The following is a 26,132-nucleotide window of genomic DNA, read 5'->3' on the forward strand; positions in this document are numbered from 1 at the left end:
CAGAGATGGTTGCAATATTCAGATATTCCTTTTGTACGTTTGATAACACAGTATGTCAGGAGATATAAATATCATAGAGGAACGTAATATGACCTTAAAATAATTTCTGAGTTTCAGGATACATATCTGTAACACGAGTATAATAATGCTTGTCCCTTCCACTACACGGCATTGTTGTGAAGAAGATGAGAAAATGTATACAAAGTCATTATGCAAAGTAGAAAAACGCGGATTACTTTGTTAGCCTGAAAAGAATTGCAAAGCTTAGGTTTTGCCAACAAAACATTTGTCCTTCAGTGACTGGATATTAGAGGGTCAACAGCTTGTTCAAATGCATTTTCCCAGCTTGCTGCTTTCCCAGGTCGAAAAAGGAATGGCATGACTCTCTCTGTTTTGGTTTATTTTTTATAAAACCAGGTAGATAGAGCTGAGTGGACACTTAATCATCCCATTGGGAAGTATAGCAGAGTCATATCAATCATTTGGAGGCTCCCAGGTGACAAGGCCAGACTAATAACTCAACCTATTTGACAACTGGCAAATGACAGGCTTGCCAAAACGAAGAGCTTGAAACATCAGACAGTGTCCAAAGTAAATCTTTGACACAGCTCCAAATCCAAGTCCATCCATTACCAACCACACCTGCTCGCCACAGGGTATCTGCATTACACCATTGTTGTAAGGAGTGCTGTGCCAGGAAAAGAAGGAAAAATTACAGGCACCATATTACTGGAATGAAGCAGAATGGCTGATGTTTTCCAAGGCCAAATTCTTCAGTAATTACATATAGTCCTTACATACAGTACCCATTTCGACCATAGTTAACCTCAAAACTTTACCTCACTCATGTCTCTGGAATAGAACTTGCACTTCGAGGTAGAGTTCACAAATAAGTATGTAACCTCCACTCACAAATTTTATTAAAAAAATACTGTGTACTGAGCACCACTTATTCCTAGTGTTAGATAGATGACTTCGTATCCCAATGATGGGTATCTACAAAAAGATTGTGTGCCAAGTGCTATAGGAGACCAAAAGTGTAGATTTATTTCTCCCAGGATATGAGGGGAAGAGTTCAGAAAAAGCTTCTTAAAGGAAATAGCATGAGCTGAGTCTGGAAAGACGAGCAGAAGTCTCGCAACAAAAGAAAGAGGAAATGAATTGCCTCGAGAGGACGTGGAATGTGGAAAGGCACAAAAGAACAGGCTTCCCCGAGGAATCGGAAGGTAGGGGTATGGTGTGCAAAGGCTAGATTCATCCTTTATTTTCAGTCACACCTCTCAATTTCTCATGTAAAAAATTACTTTCTTTTCGGCTTGTTCTCCCTGCCCTCCCTGCCACCAGCTGCGAGCTCCGGGTTCCGGCTGAGCCAGCGCCGCTGTTGTCTCCTTTCCGCCGCCACCATGATCATCTCCTGGGACGTCATGAGCCGTGATGAGATGGTCTCCAAACAGGATCCATGGGATGGCCGGCGGGTTGTGCCTCTGGGGGTGGAGGGGAAGGCAACCAGCTTCACAGACACACACAAAAATCCTACAAGTACATGAAAGATTACGTAAAATCAATCAATAGGAAAACTGAAGAACAGAAAGAGTACAGCCTTTTATGACAAGGGCTGCAGAAGAAATCCAGCACAAATCCTTGCTAATTTCAAGAACTACCTGTTCTTGATCGGTGAAAACATGAATCCTCATGGCATGGCTGCTGAGGATCGTGTGTCCCCATATCTGATTTTTAAAAGGATGGTTTAGAAATGGGAAAATGTTAACCAATCTGGCAATTTGGACCTATCCCCTGTCATCATACTGGCTACTGCTTGTCATCCACACACAACAGGACGAGGACCATGGGGCTGATGTTATCTTGAGCTCTTTATTTGTTTTGACCCTGATTTATTAGGAACAGAGACATTGTTTTTTTTAAAAAAAAACCATGTTATGTAGGTTATCTAAATACAAAATGCATTTAAACTCTAAAGAAAACAAAAACTTATTTTCTAAGAAGCTGAGGGTGGTTGTGATGGGAGTGGGGAGGTGAGGTGAATTATAGACAGAACAAAACTAAAGAATCATTTAACTTGGTCTTTCTGGAGGTGAAGTTTTGGACACGATCATCCGTGGTGGCTGTGAGAAAATGCAGGGTGGGTAGCCTGTTGGCTGAGGAGCACAGACATACTTTTGCAGGAAATGAATTGTTTAAACTTTAAAAAAAATACTTGTATAAAATGTGTCTCATCTATGACATTCCTCATGCCTCAGCGTCCAGCAGTGTGTGCCTGCATTTGGACGGGGCCCTGGCGGTCCGTTTGTGCTCATCCTCTCTCTGGCCAGCACTGCCTGGCTACCTGAAAGAAAAGCAAGTAATAAAGGAAGCCATCCAAGTTGAGGGATCCCTAGTACTACGGATGACCTGCGTGTGTTTGTTGCTAAAAAGAGCCCTTTGTCCTTTCATTTTCAGGTTGCCTATGGAACCTTAACACAGTGGTGACATTAAGAAATACTTCTTAGGAAAAAAAAAGGTAAAAATAAAATAAATTTTTAAAATACAGTTCAGTCTTCATATATGACTTTATCCACCGTGTTTTGGTAAAAATAAAATATGTTATAAAGCAGGAATTAATGACTTCATGTAGGCCACTAGGACTATTCTATTCAATTTTCTAAAACATAAAATTATTTGAGAACAGTGGTACAATAATTTATTTCTAAATGATTTTTACCAACATTTTATAAACTCCACCATGTTAAGACTCCATTAGATGAAGATATACAGGTGAACCCAATAAAATTAATGAAAAAATAATTATAGCATAAAATGAGAGATACCATATTTTTCACAAAAATAAAATAGGCATTTTTTATATCAAAGAAACATACAGGTGTAATGAATTAATTGATGGATGTTTACATATCTTTTGAGTAAATCATTCCTTGGCACATGCACAGAACCTTTAAAATTTTTCCAAAGGAAAATACATTTCTGCTTCAAAAAGACCATCTTTGGAAATTGAACAGAAAAGCATAAGTTGTTTCCATATTTAGAAAGGACTGAGTATACTTAAAGAGTTAATGATTGTTCCAAAAGATGATATTCATTCAATCCAGAGAAGCAAAATTGACCATACCATTTCTTCTCCAGGCAGCATATGGCTGACAACGTGGAATGCCAAAGTGATGGCGGTAGATTCAGGGAGAATTGGCTTGACAAGAACTATGGAGCTGTATCTGGGTCTAGCAAGGCTTTCCATGGGCTGTAGGAAGGGCCACGGGCATACATTTTTTTCCCTAAGTCATCCTTAAGTGAAGCCATCCCTAAGCTAACATTTCCATTGCCCATTTTTCTTCTAATTAATTTACTCTTTAGTTTCTTTCTCTTTCTGAAGTTGTGTGGCTTGTGGAATGCTGTTAGTATTGCTCAATCAGGTAACTCCCCAAACAAAGTAAGCTCCCGAGGGCACAGATGTTTAGGACATTTTAGAGGTCAGTACAGTGGGCAGTAACTTCCAGCAAAAGTCAATCACCTAAACTCCAGAGTATCACAGTAACAACATTACCCTGTTATTATAACAATTACTACAAGTAGGGTACAGACCAAAGTAGATGGCAATAGCTTATGATATAAAAACAAGGTTAGCAACGATCTACACTAAAAATTAAAAAATTAAATACAAGAAATAATCTGATAAAGGCTCTAAAAATAGAGGAAAGAAAAGTGATGAGTGTTGAATACCTTCAGGGATTTCATCTAAAGTATCTCCTTTAACCCTTGCATCAGTCCTACAAGTAAAACAGCTAACGTTTGCTGAGGGCTTACTGTGTACCAGGAGCTGTTTTAAGTGCTTTTTCATCATTAAGTCATTCAGTTGTCTTTCAGTTTTCACAACTCTATACAGTAATTTTACTACCATCCCATTTTATAGTTCATGTAACTGAGTCACAGAAAAACTCAGCTAAGTGACAAAGCTGAGTTATGAATATAGGAATTCAGAGGACACAGCTCACACTTTTAAGCACCTCGCAGAGCTTATTTTTCACATACATACACCGAGGTTTAGAAGAGTGAAATAACCCAGAGATTTAGTAAGAAGTATGCTCAGAATGAAAACTCAGATCTGCTCAACTCCAACATCTATTGTCATTGTACCACTTCAGACTGCCCACCACAGAAATAAATTTTTTAAGTGTTTAAATTAGAGTACATTATAATAAGCTTAAAACAAATGAAAATATCAATCTCTTATATTAGATTTTTTTTTCTTTTTCTTTTTTTTTTTCTTGGATCAACCAAGACATCCTCAGTGCCCAGGCCAATGCTTGAACCAATCAAGCCACTGGCTGTGGGAGGAGAAGAGGGAAAGAGGGAGAAAGGGAAAGGGAGAGAAGCAGATGGTTGTCTCCCCTGTGTGCCCTGAGCAGGAACTGGACCCAGGATATCTATACACCAGCTGAGTGACTGGCCAGAGCCTTTTTTTTCTTACTAAGCTTAATTGGACTAATCAGATATAAAACTCTTTTTCAGACAGTAGGCTTTTATCAGCTGGAGGCCAAACCCAAAGTGACTGTCTCTATGACCTAAGAAAATTAAGTATGTATAGGACAATAAATCTTTTTTAAGTTTTGAGAAAAAGATCCTGGTCAGTTGGCTCAGTGGTAGAGTATCATCCAGGCATGTGGAATGTGGATGGCCTGGGTTTGATTCCTAGTCAGAGCACACAGGAGAAGCACCCATCTGCTTTTCCACTCCTCCCCCCTCTCGCTTCTCTTTCTTTTTCTTCCCTGGTACAGCCATGACTCAATTGCAGCAAAGTTGTCCACAGACACTAAGGATGGCTCCTCAGTGCTAAGAAGAGCTCAGTTGTTGAGCAACAAAGCAATACCCCAGATGGGCAGAGCATGGACCCCTAGTGGTCTTGCCAGGTGGATCCCAGTTGGGATGCATGCAGAAATCTGTCTCTGCCTCCCCTCCTCTCAGTGAATAAAAATAAATTATTTTCTTAAACATGAAGGGGTGGGGTACAGTGACCAGAGGATGTGAGAAGGGGAAAGAGGCATGGTGAAGTCCTTCAAGGCTCTCTTATTTCACATTCCCTCCAGGGAGTGGAAATGATTAAGGACATTTTCAATTCCACCTTTCAAACACAAGTAAACACCAGGCAATGAGAATCTAAAATAAGTGAAAGCAACAAACAGAACAAACTAGAAGTAAGCAATCAAAAAAGAACAGAATTGAAAAAAGAATTGTTTAGTTAAAGTGAATACGTTTTCATTCGTAATGCTATTCTAATATATAATTTGCTCATTCAGAAGTGTTTTCACAATAGCTACTACAATATAAAGGTAAGTATATTATTCTTTAACAAGTGAGGCCAAGTCTCCAACAAGTTAAATCCTTCCTCATGTGCCTGGGTCCTCAAAAATCCCAGGATAAGGACATTTCAACATCCCTAAGCTATCATTTCTTTATTGTGTAATTGAAGTTCTTTCAAATTTCCATTTTTTTAAACAATCAATAAACCAACAACAACCTAACCATCAGTAGTCAACTCTGAATTACTGCATTATTGAAAATCCAGATTTATCAGTCATCCATTGTTAATGTATAAATGAACTGTTTCTGGTCTCTCCCTTTTGAAGCTGAGTCTGTCATGTTTCAGGATGCACGAACTATTCATAAGAGCAGAAATGCCAACACTGGCCAGAAAAAAGTGTGTAACAGCTGGCAGCATTTTCATTTTTTATTAAGATTCAGAAACAACTACACTCAAACAATTACTATATAAATAAGAGTTTCTCCCAATTAATATCACTGAACAAGATCAATCATTTTCTCTTGCATTTTAAAATAAAGATATCATTAAATCCAGTGGATTAACTCTCAGTCAAATACAGCAGGTCCTGGAATAATGTGGTTTCATTATAACATTGATCAGAAATCATAGCAATTTTAAGTTTTGTTTATGTCAATTAGCCTATATAAAATTGTTTTCATTGTACATCATTTTGCCTGAAGTCATGGAACCTATTGATGACATTAAATGAGACTTATTATAGATTATTGAGGAGATATTTTCAGGTTGCACTTTTGCTCTGGTTGGTTGCTAACAGTTAGCTTCTTTGGCCTTTCTAATAGGTTGATTCCCAGATCATTTGCAGGGTTCATGCCTTATTATGGGTGCACTGGCCTTTAAGCTAAAGAAACCCTACTAACTTTGAGTCTCTCTCCTTGTCCCTCAGCATAGATCCCTGATGGACAAAAAATGATGAATTAGATACCCCACTCCCAACTCCATACGCTGAGCCTGTGTCCTACCTCTGGAAATGCCAAACATATAGTCTCTTTTAAAGAGAATAGTTTCAGTCTTTCTTTCTTCATTGCTGACATCCTAATGATATTGAAAAACAAGACAGTTTATTCTTGCTTCAGCTTCCATCAAACTCAGGAGAAGTTAAAAGCCTAGATTATGACCATAGGAAAATAATAACAAATCGCACATTTCATTTATTTTTTTATATTAAAGTATTCTATGTTAAAGATAATCTAGTGCAGATTGTAATAACTTGGCTCAAATGTTCTGGTATCCTTCTTGATTTGTCAGTAAGAATAAATGTATGTTTTTTGGGCAATAGGAAATGCAGGTTATTAAAAAATGTTACTCATTTATTCATTCATTTCTTCATTAATGAGGACTTGTGTAATACCTCCTACATGTCAGACTGTTCTAAGTGTGGTGTATAGCAATGGATAAAAATTCTTTGGCCTCATGAAGCTTATATTCTAATTGGGGAAAATAGAGAGTAACAAGATAAATAAGCAAACAATATAGTATACCACACTATTATGATTTCTAGGGGAAAAAAAGAAAGAGATATGAATTATTGAAAGGAGAGTGATTTTAAAAAGAAGAATGTTTTCTTCTAAATATTTACTAGTTACATAAATTTATAGCATAATATTTGTAAAAAGAAAATCTTCTGACAAAGCAACCACATACTCTTTCTTTTTAACATACACTGTAGAAAACTTTGAAGTACGAAAGAAATCAAAGATACAAAATAACTCTAAAGTTATAAATTTAAAGTCACATGGTCCATATTGCTGAGGTATTGGACTATTGAAAAATTAAAAGTGTTTCCTACTTGCTTAACCCTTAGAAGATTATCTATTGAAAGCACATAAAATGTCACAGTTTACCAGGGATAAAACCAATTGGGCCAAACTTTTAGAAGCATTTTCAGACTTTTGGTTAATTTTTTCTGCTCAAGAAGTTTCACCACTAGGTACTAAACTGTTTTTGCGTTTAATATGTAGCTAAAAACTGGATTCTGAGTTTCTCTCTATTTGTATATGTTACAGAAATCTGAAGAATCTCATCCTAAACATAGGCAGATTGCCTTAACAAAAGAGTTGTAGCAGAATGCTGGCTGAAATTTTCCATTTGCAGTGAAGTCTTACAACTAAAAATAGGGTGTTATACACCACATTTTTAAAAAAGAACCATCAACAAGGTAGGCCAGGGAGAGATAACAGAACTGCTAAATATAGTCACTTAACACTTCAACCTTTCACCCAAGTCAATAAAATCAAAGGGTGGGGGAAAAGAAGGGCCGCAGGGTCCGCAGAGCCCTGCCAGTTCTGTCGCCTAGTGCAATACAATTCCCTTCCTTCTCATGAGCTTTCCTCTCCTCCCTAAACCAAAACTGTGAAAAGTCTAAGTGATTCCATCAGAGTGAAACTGTCACCTCATTTCCCTGTTGGCTGACTGCTAAGGCAGTAGGACTCTCTGATATGCCCCTGAACCTACCCAAGCAAAGGAATAGAGAGTTGGAAAGAGAGGCAGCTGCAGAGCAGCCTGCACCTCCATTTGAACTCTGGAAAGAATAACTGAGCTTAAGAAGTCCTGCTGGGCTTTCCCCCAGAGGCTCAGCTGTGCAGTGAGGTGATAGCAGAAAAAGGCTGTGTGGAAGACCTTTTGCAGCAGGAGCTGAGAGTGGGAGGAAGTGGTTAACTAGAACTGGGTTCCCCATGCAAGGTAGTATGCACAGGGAAGAGCCTGCAATATCCTCCAGTAGCTCACATCTGTTCCCCAGGAATAAGCCAGGTTTTGAATCCTTATCCCCACCAAAGGCACCCATTCTCAGGTAGTATTAATCATAGGAGCACTGACAGCCATCTAGGAGAGCTCTGCAACTGAAGGAGAGTTGAATAATGAGATTCTTGCTTTGTTGCCTCTTCCTTTTTTCCACTTCAGCTCAGTAAAGAAAGCATAGACGAAGCAGAAGTACAGAAGTTTGATTCAAGGTATGTTTTGTGGAACTGAACAGAGCTTTAATAGCCAAAAGTAACTAAAGAATTTTAAAATCTGCTCAAGATGCCAATAAAGAACTCACTACCCAGTGGGAAAAAAGAGATTCAACATTTATAATTAGATTAGAGACTTTGAAAAAGTAAAACATTCATACTAGCTGTCAGAACATTTAAAGACATACACTTTGGTTCAAAAGTGTACAGCTCAATAATATTTGGTGTTGAATGAATTCGTGGACATGTTGATTTATACTCACTAAGAAATCATTAATAATTATACAACTGTAGTTGAATAAACATACAGTATTCTCTTCAATTTATACTACAGTCTGATTATTTCATCCAGAAGTCTGATAAATTGTAAATGCTGGCTGAAAAGTGACATCTTTCCTTTTCATTTTCTTTTTAAATTTTTCCATTGATTTAAGAGAGAGAGAAAGGAGTAAGCATCAACTTATTGTTCCACTTAGTTGTACACTCACTAATTCCTTCTCATACGTGCCCTGACTGGAGATCAAACCCGCAACCTCAGTGCACCGAAACAATACTTTATCCACTGAGCCACCAGCTAAGGTCCATTTTCTTTTAAAAAGCATGCCTCTCAAAGTGTGTCTACCCTGAATGGAAGAATATTAGTGAGAAAAAGTCCTCTTTTCCTATCAACCTTCAAATCACAACTCGCCATCTTTCTTATACTATAACCAGGTTTCTTTCTAGTCATGTGTAGAAGAATGTCTATTGGTTTAACTGTGATCCTTCTCAATTTTCTGGAATGCTCTTTTATTCTTCACTCATTTTCAGTGGAACATCTGCATTGGACAACTTCCTCAAACAACACTATCCCTATAAAGGAATTTAGAGTAGGTATAAGATATGTCTAAATGCATTATTTTATAACTCCAAATCATGAGACATATAGATATAAGTCAGTGCCCAAAATCACATGGCTGGGTAATAATAAAATTGGAACTAGATTACCACTAGTCATCTCTCCTTTTCACTACTGCCTCTGACTCAGACCAGTCCTTTACAATATACAAACAGCCAAAATAACAGACTAAATCAAACAGCTTATCTTAAAGTTGCTACATAAATTCCTACCTTTTTGGGTTTCCTTAAACTAATTTACATTAAATATTACTATGGCTTTCTCAAGAGATATTAGTCACATATTTTCATTTCATATAGATTAAATCATATGAATAAGAATGAATTTTCTAGTACTTCTTTTCCAATTTTAATCAAAATTAAACATTGATATCTTATAGGCAACCACCCCACATAACTCCCTTCAGTTTTCACTTCATGATCTAATACTCCAGGATGAAAGATGTTCCACAAAAGACTTAAATTATTATAATTTGTTTTTTAAATTTTCTTGTGAATATGAGTAATTTATTTATTTTCCCTTTTATTGAATTTATTGAGATGGCACTGATTAACAAAATTATACCAATTTCAGGTGCACAATTCTACAATATATCATCTGTACACTGTATTGTGTGCTCACCACACCAAGGCAAGTTTCCGTCTGTCACCACGCCATTTGTTCTTGACTACAGCAAAAACAAGTAATTGAGGTAACTATGCCTTTTTCCAAGTGTCAAAAAGGATTTAGAGAGTAGGAGTTTTGACAGCTATTTATCATGTTTCCAATACTATACTGATTAGAGGAATAAAAAGTCCCAACAGGAAGCTATTCTTCTGGCTTGTCACACACAACATCATCAGGCAGTTTTCAGCTTGTTTTTCTAAGGTTTGAAATCTGGTTTTCATCAAGCTCTATGTAGTCCCAAATCCTTGGCAGCAGGTACCAACAAAAATAAATAAACTCCTTCAAATATAGCTAAAAAAGAGAAAGATTTGAATGGGAGGTAGCTTTATATCAAAGGCTGTCTTACTATAATTACTGCCAGAACTGAAATTGGAAAGTGCATCAACAGCTATACTCATATAAGCCCATCCTCTGACTGATTACATCCTGTCTTATTTCTCCTGAACTAAGACCATTTCAGATTCCTTTGCATAATAGTTGGAGTTCCTATGGTACTCACATACATAATTGTGTAGACTTTGTTAACAGGTAACCTGATCAAGTAAGAGCACTGGAGGACATCTTAAGCAGAAATATGGAATTGTAATTAATAAATCAGAAATATATATAAAAATCTTTCAAAAACAGCTTTGGTACAATATGATGGCTTTGTAAAAGTAAAATATTATAAAGCTATGGTTGCTATAACAACCAGTCCCAAAAGTTTTACTTTCTAGTAAAGGATTTAATAGTATAATAAGCTCAAAATTTACCTTTAGACCCTAAAGTTAAAAGTTACGGTCATAAGAGTTTAAAAGTTAATAATAGTGGGAGTCTAAATAACAATTTACTCAGAAATATTTTTTATTCATTTTTGAGAGGGCAGAAAGAGAGAGAATGAGAGAGAGAGAGAAGGGAGGGAGGAGCAGGGAATATCAACTCCCATATGTGCCTTGACCAGGCAAGCCCAGGGTTTCACACAAGTCAGACCCAGAAGTATTTTAAAGGCTAAATTTGACACTGGTAGTAACAGCCAGTTAAGTGACAAATGATGGCATTAAGTAAAAAGATAAGTGCAGAAATAAATAAAGTCAGAAATGAAAGTGGGGAAGTGACAACCAACTCCACAGAAACAAAAAGGATTATAAGGAAATATGTCAAGTAATTATATGGCAACAAATGGAACAATCTGAAAGAAATAAACTCTTATAAACATGCAGTTTTCCAGGCTGAATCAGGAAGAAACAGAAAATCTGAACAGACTAAACTATTAACAAAATAGAATCAGTGATTAAAAAATTCCCATAAAACAAAAGCCCTGGATGCCTTCACAGGTATATTTTACCAAATATTCAAAGAAGAATTAATACCTATCCTTCTCAAACTAATCTAAAAACTTGAATAAGAAGAAAGGCTCATTTTATAAGGACACCATTACCCTGATACCAAAATCAGATAAAAACAATACAAAAAAATAAAATTATAGGCCAATATTCCTGATGAACATAGATACAAAAATCCTCAACAAAATAGTAGCAAACCAGATCTAGCAATGCATTAAAAAAAGTCATTCATCATGATCAAGTGGGATTTATTTTCAGAATGCAAGGCTGGTTTAATATTCACAAATCAATTAATGTGATATACCAAATCAACAAAATAAACAATAAAAATCATATAATTATGTTAATATATGAAGAAAAAAATATTTTGACAAATCCAACATCTGTTTATGGTAAAAATTCTCAGCCAAGTGGGGATAAAAAGAACATACCTCAATATATACTGCCCACAAAAATTAGGGATATTATATTGCTTCATATGAAGATTCATATAAAATCCCCTCATTTTTGTGAGTAGTATATTAAAAATCATATATGACAGCATTAACTATGTATCCAGACAAGAAGAAAGAAAATGCAGACACTCAGTTTAAACAATTGGTGGCCATTTATGAAGTTTTAAAGGGTAATGAACAAAGGCAGAGGTATGATGGTATTCTGATCAATGGACTTCCAGATTGGCAACAGCCTGTGTTCCACTACAGGCAGTGAGAAAAATGAAAAATGTTGAGCTGGCATTACTTTTGTTCATTATTGTCACAGGGTCATTATGCTGTGGTGTGGTCAATCTACCTGGAAAAACAACTGGATGAACTGCTTAATAGAAAAGAGAGAGAAAAGGAAAAAAAAGACAGGTGACAAGAGTTGGATTTATCAAAACTTGGTGCTTCAGAAAAAAGTGAAAGATTACTGATGAAACTACAATGACATGATTTGCTTCCATGTGATCTGGGGATTGGTTTTGCCTTGACCAGAAGCAGTGCCTCATCTAATCCAGGATGCTGGGCAGTTTTATGTTAAATATAAAGAAACAAGATTGAAGGAGCTTGACCAGGCAGTGGCACAGTGGATAGAGCGTCAGACTAGGATGCGGAAGGACCCAGGTTTGAGACCCTGAGGCCGCCAGCTTGAGCGTGGGCTCATCTGGTTTGAGTAAAAAGTTCACCAGCTTGGACCCAAAGTCACTGGCTCAAGCAAGGGGTTACTTGGTCTGCTGAAGGCCTGTGGTCAAGGCACATATGAGAAAGCAATCAATGAACAACTAAGGTGTCACAACGAAAAACTGATGATTGATGCTTCTCATCTCTCTCCGTTCCTGTCTGGCTGTCCCTATCTATCCCTCTCTGACTCTCTCTCTCTCTGTCCTTGTAAAAAAAAAAATATTGAAGGAAAAGGAAGATGCACTGAATAAGGCTGAACTTGAAACACTTCAAAAGCAGAAGAAAATTAAAGAAAAAAAGCCCCAAACCTGAATTTCCCATGTATATACCTTTAGAAGGTGCATATACTTAATTATATGATCATGGAACTCCTATAGAAGAAATTGAGGAACAAATGGATAATTGGCTGGAAAACAGAAACAGAACACACACAAAATAAAAACAGGCACCTGAATGGACAGAAGAAAATGTCAGCCAGCTGACAAGAAGTATGGTTAAGTTCCCAGGAGGGACCCAGGTCAATGGGAAAAGATTGTGCATGAATTGAATTAATCAGTGACAGATGTGACAACCAAAGCCAAACGACTGAAGGCTTCAGTTACCTGCTCCCCAGGAATGGTAGGACTCTCTGAACTCAAATGGACAGCTCAAAATTCTAGGCCCATCAAGACTGCATTGCCTTGCCCGATGACATCATTACCCAAGAGGAAGATGCTGAGCAGGCCGTGGGGGAGGAGGAGGAGGAGGATGAACTAGAGCAGTGGTTCTCAACCTGTGGGTCACGACCCCGCAGGGGGTCGAACGACCAAAACACAGGGGTCGCCTAAAGCCATCGGAAAATACATATTTATTATACAATACATTTTTAAATAAAATATGTATTTCCGATGGCTTTAGGCGACCCCTGTGTTTTGGTCGTTCGACCCCCACTGGGGTCGCGACCCACAGGTTGAGAACCGCTGAACTAGAGGCTATGGTAGTAGAGCCAGCCAGTAGAAGCAGGCCATCAAGGCTGCCTGAGGTGACGACTAAGGAAGACTCAGAGGAGAAGTTCTGTAGCAAGAGACAGAAGGGTTTTGATATCAGAACAGAATGCATCGAGCAATGAAGAGAGCCAGAAGAGAGAACTCGCACTACAGAAGAGCCATGGACTCAGAATCAACATAAGCTTCTGGAATTAGCATTACAGCAATACCCAAAAGGATGCTCTGACTGCTGGGACAAAATAGCCAAATGTGTCCTATCTAAGAGTAAGAAAGACTATCACTAGATACAAGTTGCTAGTTGAGCTGGTCCAAAAGAAAAAACAAGCCAAAAGTTGAATATTCTGGAAGATGATGTTCACCTTCATTTTCCAAAATGATTATTTTAAAACTCTTAAGCAAAAATTTGTATTTTGTACCTCAGTATTTCTATATGTCATGTGCCTTAGTAAAAATAATAATAATAATAATAATAATAATATAATTAAAAATGAAAATACATATATGACAAATCACAGCTAACATCATACTCAACAGTAAAAATCAGAAATAAAAGTTTTTTCTTTAAGATTAAGAACAAAACAAACAACTTCACTATCACCACTTTTATTCAGCGTAGTATTAGAAATCTTAGCCACAGCAATCATATAAGAAAAAGAAACAAAAGGCATTCAAAATGAAAAAGAAGTAAAACTGTCAGTATTTGCAGGTGACATGATATCATATAGAGAGAATTCTAAAGAATCTAACAAAAAAATATTGAATATGATAAATCAACTCAGTAAAGTACCAAGACACAAAGTTAATATTCAGAAACTGATTGCATTTTTTTACATTTTTATAGAATAATTAACTATAAGAAAGAGAAATTAAGAAAACAAACCTATTTATAATTGCATCAAAAGAATAAACTACCTAGGAATAAATTTAACCAATGAGAGAAAATACCTATACTTGGAAAACTATAACATATTTTAGGAAGAAATGAAAAGATATACAAATAAATGAAAGCATATGCCATGCTCATGGGTATAAGAAGAATTAATATCCTTTAAATGTCCATACTACCCAAAGCAATCTATAGATTCAATAAAATCCCTATGAAAATGTCAAAGACATTTTTCACAGAACTAGAACAAAATAGTCCTAAAATTTATATAGAACCACAAAAGACTCAAAGACTCCAAGTAACTGAATTACTCTTGAGAAAGAAGAACAAAGTTTGAGGTCTCATGCTACCTGATATCAAACTACTTTTTAAAGCTATTGTAATCAAAACAACATGATACTGGCATAAGAACAGATACATAGAACAATTAAACAGAAAAGAGAGTCCAAAAATAAACTCACACATATATAGTCAATTAATCTATGGCAAATGAGGCAAGAATATATGGGGTAAAGATAGATTACTCAATAAGTAATGTTGGGAAAACTGGTCAGACACATGCAAAAATATGAAACTAAATTACTTTATCACACCATCTACAAAAATTAATTTAAAATGAATTAAAGATTTAAATATAAGATCAGAAACCATAAAAATCCTAGAAGAAAACATAGACAGTAAACTCTTTGACATTGCTCTTAGATATATATTTTTAGATAGGTCTCCACAAGCAAGGGAAATGAAAGAAAAAGGAAGCAAATGGATTATATCAAATTAAAGAGTTTTTGCAAGTGAAGAAAACTATCAATAAAATGAGAAGACAAGCTACAGAATGGGAGAAAATATTCACCCAATAAGGGGTTAATATCCAAAACACATAAGAGAATCATACAATTTAAACACCAAAGAAAATCTGATTAAAAAAGTGGATAGAGAACCTAAACAGTTATTTCTACAAAGAAGATGTACAAATGGTCAATGGACATGAGAAAAGATGCTCAACATCACTAATCATCAGAGAAATGCAATTAAATTCACAATGAGATATTACCTTACACCAGACAGAATGGCTATCATCAAAAAATCAACAAAGTAAGTGTTGGTAAGGATGTGCAGAAGAGGGAACCCTCACACACTGATGGTGGAATTATAAATTGGTGCAGCCATTATGGAAAACAGTATGAAAGTCCTTCAGAAAATTAAAAATAGTACTACCATGTGACCCAGTGATTCCAAAGCTGGGTATTTGGTTAAAGAAATTCAAAACAATAATTCAAAAAGACAAATACACTCATACATTTATTGCAGAATTATTTATAGTAACCAAGATATGGAAGCAGTTTAAGTGTTCATCAACAGACAAATGGAGAAATAAAAAGTACTACATATATACAGGGGACTATTACTTGGCCATAAATAAAGAAATCTTGCCATTTTTGACAGCATGGATGGACCTAATGGGTATAATGTTAAGTGAAATAAGTCAGATAAGAAAGACAAATACCATATGATTTCACTTACATATGGAATCTTAAATAAATAAATAAACAATGAAAACAGAAACAAATTCATAAATACAGTGAAAATACATTGAGGAATTCCTGTTGGGGGAGGGCGTGGTGGAAGGTTGGAAAAGGGGAAGGGACTGAGAAGTACAAATTCCCAATTATACAATAGTCTTGGGAGGTAAAGTACAGCCTAGGGGATATAGTTGATAATATCATAGAAACTATATATGGTGTCAGATGGGTACTAGACTTATTGGGGTGATTGCTTTGTAAGTTATATAAATGTGTAGTTACTATGTTGGACATCTGAACCTAATATAATATATGTCAATAAAAAATAATAAAATTAAAATTAAATAAATATTTTCATTTAAAAAAAAGATCCAGTTAGGAAAGCATAAACAAGCAGCCTGGAGGAAGTCTCTCAACTTTCTGTAATCCACCCCAAGTGTGACCTGTTACATATTGTACAGGAAGGAGAAGATATAAGACCGGAGTAAAATTCCAGAATGGAACACCCTTATTCTAATGTTAAGTTTGGGGCTATAAAGACAGTCATCATACACTTCACAGGTCTATTAATGATACAGTAAGCAGAAACTATTAAGTACTCACTGTAAAACAATACCCTGTGATATATTATAGGAAGACTACAAAGTACTTTAAAAAGTCACTTGCTTAAAAGAAATTTCAATTTATGGGTTAGAAAATAAGGGAAGAATGCATATAAAAATGAATATAAGTATACAAGGGCTGGAAACATGTAAGCATATTTTCAATTATACTCTAGGTTGATGTCTACTGGAAAAATCACACTAGAGAAACCCTTTACAATGGAAACTGCCTTTCTTACATTTAGCAACATTATTTGTATAATTGAGAGGAAATGAGTGTCACAGTTGTGCTTGTGGAACATATTTTGATTATGAACAGCAAACTAAAACTATTAGCATGTTTTCAAAAACTGGAGCTCTCAAAGGACATATGGTAAACTGTAACTATCTTACCTTATTCTTAAGGTCTATTTTTAGCAAGTGAACTTGAACCGCTGAGCTAAAGCCAGCCCAAAAGTCTATTTTAAATAACAACAATGTAAGAACTTAAGGAAACACATTGCAAGGTTCTCAACTTTTTGACCCAGAAGAGGGAGCTGAAAAATGATACCTTTTTAACTACAGTTGGCCTTCTGGTAAAGTTCTGATTTGGTATAGTTTGTGTTCAATTTTCGTAAGGCAGGTGTTTTTAAAATATTTTGAATTTTATAGCCCTTAGGTGGAAAATAATCAGTCTAGATTGCTTTAGACTCCACCATTCCCAATTATTTATAACTGGCCTAATTCAAACACTTTTCACCTACCAGCCCCACGTAAATGTATGAGATCACGATTCCTGCCTTAGAGTTACCCACTTCGTTGTGCTCCAGTTTTAGAACTGCACACACTCACACACACACACATACACATACACACACATGCAATAGATTGAAGAAAATTAGTTGCTTAAAGGTTTTGTATAATCCAACAGAGTGATATTTTTTTATTAATTTTTCGAGAGGAGAGAGAGAGAGAAAGAGAGAGAGAAGGGGGAGGGAGGAACAGGAAGTATCAACTCCCATATGTGCCTTGACCAGGCAAGCCCAGGGTTTTGAACTGGCGACCTCAGCATTCCAAGAGAGTGATATTTTTTTAAAGCCAAACAATCTCCAGTAGCTCTAAGAAATGTCTAATGGCCAGTTTTCTAAACTGGAATGAACTGCTGTTTTCAATCCTGAATTCCAGATATTAAAAAGGAACACTGACAAATAGAAATATGGCATAGATGTAGAAGGTCTATAAATCATGTTTTAAAAATACATTTGACTAAATTATGGATAGGTATTTCTTTTCTTCAGAAAAGAAATGCAGGAAAGATTGTTTTTTAATTGCCATGAGGAAAAATAAATGTTTTATTTTTTTATATAGAAAGCAAAGTATCAGGTTTAAGAAGGTTAAAATTTGGCTCAACATTAACTACAATACGAATTTTTTAGCAATACAGCCATTCCGATAATAAAGTTAGCAATCCTGAAGAGACTGTATTTTCTCCCCATGTAGACATTTTGAGGAGCTTGGATATAATAGTGGGAGATGACTTGACTCAATACTCTACAGTTTTAATTATTAAAATTATCTGGGAACCCTTTGAAAAAAAATACTCCTGACCCCATCCCAAACTTAGGAAGCTATAATAACTGGGAATAAAATGTGGGTGTTTTTTATTATTTTTTAAAAATCTCACCAGGATATATCTGATAGTGCTGATCAAGTCAGTGTTTGGAGCACCAGATCTACACTGCTTGACCTCTGTCATTATATTCAAGTATAAAAATCTAGAATAATTTAAAAGTAATTTTTCTGAGATCTGTCCTTCAAAAAAGAATCGCTTCTTCTGTGTGGTTATTTGGCATGGCCTAGAAAGTTACACCACTTCTCTGAAACATCAGCTAGAGAAGTCAACTGCTTCTTAAATAATGTAACATTTAGAAAATACCAACTATCTTTAAGAAAGTCTTTCACACTATCAATAGAGATTATCTTCTCTAGGATGCAGCTTTCTCTTTCCAAAAAGTCATTTCTTCATGTCTAAGTGGTTCTCAAAGTGTAATTCCCCAGACAAGCAGCATCAGTATTACCTGGGAAGTTCTCTGTAGTGGGGTCAGCAATCTGTCATAACAAGATTTCCATACTCTTGATGCATACACAAGTTTAAGAAAAATGGGCCTAGTCAACACCAAGAGAGTGGGTGTCAGTAGGATGAAAATTTTTACCTTTTGACATTTCATGTCCTGCAAAATATTGGTCTAAGGTGGATATGGACCTTCTATATCTATTTTTCTCCCAGATCCTCCAGCAGCACAAATTGTAGGGACTGCTTATTCTTCTGATTTTTAATCAAGAAATTCTGAACATAAAATAAGCACACAGATGTACACACATACACACACACACACACACACACACACCCCTCCTAAAGACAAACATTAACTCTGAGAAGCAGAATAAATAAATCCATGAGGATGAGAGAAATGTTCTTCAAACAGCCCTATAATTCAGAAAGATACAAATTCTCACAATAGCATCACTACTTCATGTTAATGTGCATGAGTGTCTATTCTTTTCCTTCATCTTCTCTAATTTGTCAACCCTTCTAAACCAGATGAAATTTTAAAAAAAGGCCCTTAATGAACTCTTTCAAAACTATACAAAGAAATACTCTATAACCTTGAAATCCCAACTGATTCAAAATTTTACCCATGATTCATTCTCAATCTCAGAGACTTGAGAAAAGGAGGAAAGTATCTTTATGGGGTCTGAGAAATAATAGTAAATTTAATATACTCAAAAACATTATTTGAATGCATGCATGAATGAATAAATAAATTGAATTGATACAAATTACAGTTCTCTGTGCACATATGAATGCTGAAGAGACCATTGTGTCTCTGTTACACAATTCTAACATTTTAATTATACTACTTACTTTAAGTATACTCTTTTATAAAGAGAACCTGCCTGCATAGAAGAACATTGGAATCCATATTTAAAATAATAGGTTAGCCCTGGCCAGTTGGCTCAGTGGTAGATAATCGGCCCAGTATGTGGATGTCCCAGGTTTGATTCCCAGTCAAGGCACACAGGAAAAGCACTCATCTGCTTCTCCACTCCTCCCCCCTCACTTCCTTCTCTCTCTCTCTCTCTCTCTCTTCTCCTACAGCTATAGCTTAATTGGAAAGAGTTGGCCTCAGTTGCTGAGGATGGCTCCATGGCCTCTGCCTCAGGAGTTAAGAAGAGCTCAGTTGCTGTGTAACGGAGCAACGCCCCAGATGGGTAGAGCATGGCCCACTAGTGGACTTGCCTGTGGATCCAGGTCAGGGCACATGCAGGAGTCTGTCTCTGCCTCCCCTCCTCTCACTGAATAAAAACACCACCACCAACAACAACAATAATAATAATAAGCAAGGGTCATTGGGAAGGAGTTTTTCTGCATTTTTATAAATCTTAAATACTTATTTTGATGGAGATTAATATTTCCTCTGTAATTAAGTACAAACCAACTATTCAGTCTCTGAACCTCTCCAATTATCAGGTCATACTTAACTCATCATAAACTTTAGATGAGCACTTGATAAAGTATTTTCTGAATTAAAAATTCAGTTTTAAAATGTTTTTAATTATTTATTAAGCTTACTATTTACTGCTTGTGAATTAAAGTTTTGACAACTTAATTTTTTTTCAGGCAGTTACCTTGTACCAAACTGTCTAGTTATTGCAGAGATGGTGAAGTCTCTGTTTGTAACAAACAGTAAAAAAAAAAAAGAAGACAATCAAAACATGCAAGAAGTCTTTAAACCAGATGCTTACTACTATACCTTCCAGCTCTAAAGTCTAAGGTCCAGTGGTATCTAAGTAAACGTATTGATTCTATATGTTTGATAACTGGCATAAAGAGCAAGTAAAGAGGGCAAACAGCTTTATGTTTAAGAAATAATAGCCTGGGCACAACATTGAACAGCTGGCTGGCTGAAAGATGAGAGAGAACAAATATGCAAATAAAAGAAAATACATAAAGAGGCTCTGAGCTTCCTTTGCTGGAGACCCTCAGCATTCAATCCTAACCTCTGCATTAGATGATTGCTTTGAGTCTTGGTTTTCTAATCACAGTAAAGAAGATAGAAAGGTGTTTGGAATTCACATGCATATTAGTTCAACCAAATGGGTCCGACAGACATAAATAAAATTGCCAAAAATCAGTAAATAAATTACTTGAAGAGCAAAAGTATGATAAAAAATATTTTGCTATATTTCACAGACAACAAAAGGGAAATTATATTCTAGTGCCACTTGGTTTTGAGGCACGTTGCCTTAGGTTCATGGAGGTTTCAAGGCTTGAGGGTGGCATTTAAAGAAGGATTCGTGTGTTAATTAGCAATGTATTTGTCTGTGAATGATAAAAATGCAAAATAATATTAGGTTTAAAAACAAATAGAAGTGTATTTTACTCTCAAGTAAAATTCATTAAGATCTTCCTATTTTGTGGCCCACTTGGCACGGGGTTTTCATTATCAAATTCACTTCATGGTCCAAGATGACTGTTCCAGTTCCAGCCATCACTATCCATTCCAGTAAATAGAAGAAAGAAGAAAGAAAAAGAAAGGCATACTGTCACCCGTAAGGACACATCCCAAAAGTTCCACTTACATCTCATTGGACAAAATTTGGTCCAATGACTGACTGGCTACAAAGAAAACTTAAAAAATAGTTTTATTCTAGACAATCAAAACTTGGTAAGTCCTTTACTTAGAAAGAAGGGAAAAACTAGGGTAACTATGAAACTTACCTTCCAAACTGAAACCCTTTTGAGTTGCAAAAGGGCACCATTAATAATCATACCAGAACAGCCCTGGCTGGATAGCTCAGTTGGTTAGAGCATTGTCCCAGTGCTCCAGGGTTTTGGGTTCAGTCTTAGGTGAGGGTACATACAGAAACAGATTGATGTGTCTGTCTGTTTCTTTCTCTCTTCTTCTCTCTCTAAAACCAATAAATAAATTGTAAACAATTATTATTATTATACCAGAACAGGACACAATAACTGGGCATCCTAGGAAGTTCAGATTTTAGGGAACAGTCAGCAGTCTCTGTTAATAATACTGGCTACTGGCCCTGGCCAGTTGGCTCAGTCAATTAGAGTGTCATCCTGAAACAACAAGGTCACTGTTCGATTCCTGATCACGGTACACACAGGAAAGCAACCAATGAATACAAGACTAAATGAAACAACAAAATGAATGCTTCCCTTCCCCCTCCCCTTTCTCTCCCTTCCTCTCTGTCTCTATTAATAAATAAATTTAAAAACAACTTAAGCCATGGCCAGATAGCTCAGTTGGTAGGAGCATTGTCGTGGAGCACAAAGACTGCCGGTTGATTTCTCAGTTAGGGCACACACAGGAACAGCAATGTTTCTGTCTCAAAAAATAATAATAATAATAATAATAACAATAATAATGCCTGACCGGGTGGTGGCGCAGTGGATAGAGTGTCAGACTGGGATGCGGAAGACCCAGGTTCGAGACCCCAAGGTCGCCAGTTTGAGCGTGGGCTCATCTGGTTTGAGCAAAAGCTCATCAGCTTGAGCCCAAGGTCGCTGGCTCGAGCAAGGGGTTACTCGGTCTGCTGAAGGCCCGCAGTCAAGGCATGTATGAGAAAGCAATCAATGAACAATTAAGGTGTTGCAACACACAACGAAAAACTAATGATTGATGCTTCTCATCTCTCCATTCCTGTCTGTCTGTCCCTGTCTATCCCTGTCTCTGACTCTCTCTGTCTCTGTAAAAAAAAAAAAAATCTTAAAAAAAAACAAACAGCAAACAATAATAACAATACTGGCTACTATTTTGAAGACCAATATATGTATCAGATGTGTAGTAGTCACTGAGCTTTTTACTTATTTATTTAATATTAATATTTATAACATTTTCCTCACAACCCTAATGAAGTCATTATTTTTGCTCCATTTTAGTGATAAAAAAAATCAATGCTCAAAGAAGTTAGTTAACTTGCCGATAGCTTCACAGATAGCAGTGTCAAGTCTAGCAATTTCATTGTTTTCTGAGTCCAGAGCTCCTGTTCTCGCACAGTTCTAGTCCCAGCTATTACCAATTTATGTAAAAATAGGTTCTCTGATCCCAAGTGCATTATGTTAAGCTAAACAATGCCCACCATTAAAGACTCTATATGATACATTCTATGTATATATTTACAATTCTAAAAAAAAGCAAAACTAGCCTGATCTGTGGTGGCGCAGTGGATAAAGCGTCGACCTGGAACACTGAGGTCGCTTGTTTAAAACCCTGGGCTTGCCTGGTCTAGGCACATATGGGAGTTGATGCTTCCAGCTCCTCTCTCTCACCCCCTTTCTCTCTCTCTCTCTCTCTCTCTCTCTCTCTCTCTCTCCTCACCCATCTAAAAATAAATAAATTAATCAATAAATAAATAAATAAATAAGGCAAAACTAGAGTGAGTGAATGCATATCACTTGTGGAAGGATTAAAGAGGCGATTATTAGAGGCTGGAGGGCAGTTTGGGGGTAATGGAAATGACAGTGCTAGTAGAGAGCTGGTTGAGTTTATTTATTAAAACTCTTTGAACTGTATACCTAGCATTGATCATTTTTATTATATGTAAATTATACTACAGTAAAACTGATGATTGTGATAGAAGATAGATGATGATGATGATGATGATGATAGATGATAGATAGATAGATAGATAGATAGATAGATAGATAGATAGATAGATAGATGATAGATGGATAGATCTATTAATCTATCTTTGCTATTGCCATAAAAAATGGTGGTCAGGGATATCAGGGTATGGGGGGGGGTGAGCTGCTCTCTACTCACAACCCAATATTTCTTTCTGTATTATTAGAAGTGGAGATTGAATTAGCTTTCATTTCTATAGTCCTTTGTGTGTTTCTATGGCCTTCCAAATGAGCTGGAGTTTTTGAGACTCTTCTAACGTAGCAGGAATTACAGCCAACAGAGGATAGATGTCCAGACAACTTAATGAAGGAAGAGGAATTTATTAGTACCAGGTGGAGCATGTGGGCTAGTAACACCAAAGCACGAGCTCCCCGAAGTTAGATTTTTTATGTCTTATATACCTTTACAGCTTTAGCTTTTACATGACAAGTGCCTGATTTCTTTGACTTTTTTGTTTGCAGACCTACCTGACTTTTATGTCTGTGGGAGGGGAGGGGTATGAGAGGTTTGGACTGTCTGTCCTTGACTATTCACATATCTCATTTTCCTTGCTGGTGCTGCAGGTTCATTTCAGGGAGCTAATAAAGGGCTTCCCAGCTGAGGTTTGTTATTTTTCAAACATTCTCAGTCAGCCCTTCAAGTCCTTCCTCCCTCACTAAGAATCTCAAGAGACCTCCTCTCTATGATATACTTTTTCTTCTGAGTCACATTTGCTTCCACCTAACTTGATCACATGGTTACATTTTTGTTTTTTTTGTTTTTTCTTCTTCAACCAGTTTATTTGGTTATCTATGTATCTACGATTATTGAATGATCAAAACAATAGATCCTCTAGGAACAAAGGAAAAATCCTCCTAATAACTGTAACAACACTTCCAAGAAAAGGAATAGGGGGATAACTGGAAACAGAGTTGCTATAGTCTTGTGAAGCACTTTGCATGCTAGACAGATTTCACTCCACTCAGTGGCTAAATAAGAGGTATTTGAAGAGATTTCTGTGGATTTTGTGCAGGAAAGCGAGGCAATGAAAACCATGATTTAGTAAGATGAATCTGGCAAAGATTCACAGAGTGGATTAGAGGATAGAGATTGTAAGAGGCCAAATCAATTAGGAAACATTCATAATGTTTCAATTAAAAGCATACAAGGGCCTCAACAGAGTGGAGCAGTGGATGCACACAGGCCAGGGTGAAATGAGGCGAGGCTGCTGCGAGCCTTGGAGGAGGGTGCGAATGGAAGGTTCTGCCTCCACCCACCGCCCTCCCACCCAGACCCGGAAGTGTGACGGGGAGGAAAAGTTCTACAGTCTGACAAATAAAGGTGTGGGTGGTCCCCGAACAACCTACTGAGACAATCACTTTGTGATTCTCTCCCTATAATTTATATGTTTTTCACCCTACTCACAGTATTTAGGCATTTGGGATTCTTTGGGGGGGGGGGGGGCGGGGGGCGGGGGTATAATTATATACATTTTTTAACAGTGAGTGAGCACTGACATTAAACGCTTTGCAAATTCTTTTTTGTTAAATTAGGTTATAACTGGCTGCCATCAATAAAGGTATTATTCTGTTCTCCTCCCTTTAATTTTTCTGGTTCTTTTATATTTGCCTTTTTTAACTGAGATGAAAAGAGAAAGTGAAAGTAGTTCTCTATTTAATCTGGCCTGCTGTTCTAGCTTCCTTCCCACTGGTCACCCAGAGAAGACATTTAGTAAATTAAAGCTTAGTTCATCCAGTTGTGCCAACTTCCCTTACAGAAATATTCAATCTTTCCCAAAAGCACATTCAGTCCCTGAGCTAGCCCTGCTCCCTGCATGACATGTGGTACATGATACTGGGTATGGGAATTAAGGCTTTGGAGTCCTCTTGGAACAGTGAGGAGTCAGTCTTCAGTGCAATGTACTTTGCTTCCCCAGATCTCCATGGCAACACCCCTGACTCCTAGATGCTGTTGGCCCTGCTGTAATGCAGCATAGCTTCACTCTGTGTTAGCAGGACCCAGGTTTTGGTCTTTCCTGGCTTTGTCATCACCTAGTACTATATGCTGGTAACCCTGTTTCACCCCTCTCCCGCTGGTCACAGACCTCTGTGTGACAGCCACAGTATCCTTCCAGTCCATGGCCTGGTGTACACCAACCCTCACGCCACATGCAGAATCACCTGGGAGGCCCACTGGCCCTCAATTTAGCTTCTCACGGTAGCTCCCTATAGACAGCTCAAGAAGGCCACACCGGAAGGTCTTCTGTCACTGTGTAACTACACTGCTATGGCCTGCCAGAGGTTGGTGCAAGATGAGGCTCAGAGTGATTTCCTAGTCCGGAATAGGTAGCAGGGAGCACAGCTGCCTGCCCTGTTTGCCCTCACATTATCCTCCCTAACACATCTGCTATGGGGCTCGTGAGGCAGACCACCCAGTGCCACACTGGTCTCATCAGATGTGTGATCTTGGAGAAGGTATTTACTAGCTCTGTGTTCCAGTTTCCACAACTATAAAATAGAACTAAATAATTTACCTCATATTGATACTGAGAGGATCAAATGAGCTCCTACATACATGCATATGTAAAATCAGAGACTAATGCATAGAAAGTACCAAATATTTTTTCTCTTCTCACAAATTTCCTGGGCTAGAAAAGGAGGAAGGTTTTTATTTCCTTCCTCAGTGAGCTCCTCTTCTGGACTCCAGCCAATGCTAATGGCAGGCTGTTACATCTCTTCTATGCCACAGGAGAGCCTGAGAAATGAAATCCTTCACACTTGGCTGTGGATATGCCGAAGGAGGAGATGAAGAAAATTGGAGAAGTCTCTCTGAAGGCAAAAGGCTAGCTCTGTGACTGCGGCCCCATCTCAGGATGGCATAAGGACAGCCTTCTCTTGCTCTCCTCTTGGCATTCTTTCTTTAACAGATTGAAATCTCCGCCCACCTCTCCACTCCCCTTCTCTGGGGAGTTAGACACCCAGGCAAATTAGGTCAGAGGAAGGAATTGGGAAGGAAAAGAGAACAGCACATTAGAAAGTTTAAATGTTACTCTCTTTTATATTTCTGGTCTTGCCCTCTATACCTTAAGAGCTGACCAAATAATCAGGGTTGCCTTCAAATTTTTCTGTTCTA

At 37.1% G+C, this 26,132-nt stretch overlaps 1 pseudogene; it reads left to right on the forward strand.

The window, feature by feature from the left end:
* The first annotated feature begins 1,424 nt into the window (after nucleotides 1-1,424).
* On the forward strand, nucleotides 1,425-13,759 carry LOC136406519 (dnaJ homolog subfamily C member 1-like; annotated as a pseudogene).
* Nucleotides 13,760-26,132: the final 12,373 nt, after the last annotated feature.

Source organism: Saccopteryx leptura, chromosome 5 (assembly GCF_036850995.1).
Source record: "Saccopteryx leptura isolate mSacLep1 chromosome 5, mSacLep1_pri_phased_curated, whole genome shotgun sequence".
Taxonomy (NCBI): domain Eukaryota; kingdom Metazoa; phylum Chordata; class Mammalia; order Chiroptera; family Emballonuridae; genus Saccopteryx; species Saccopteryx leptura.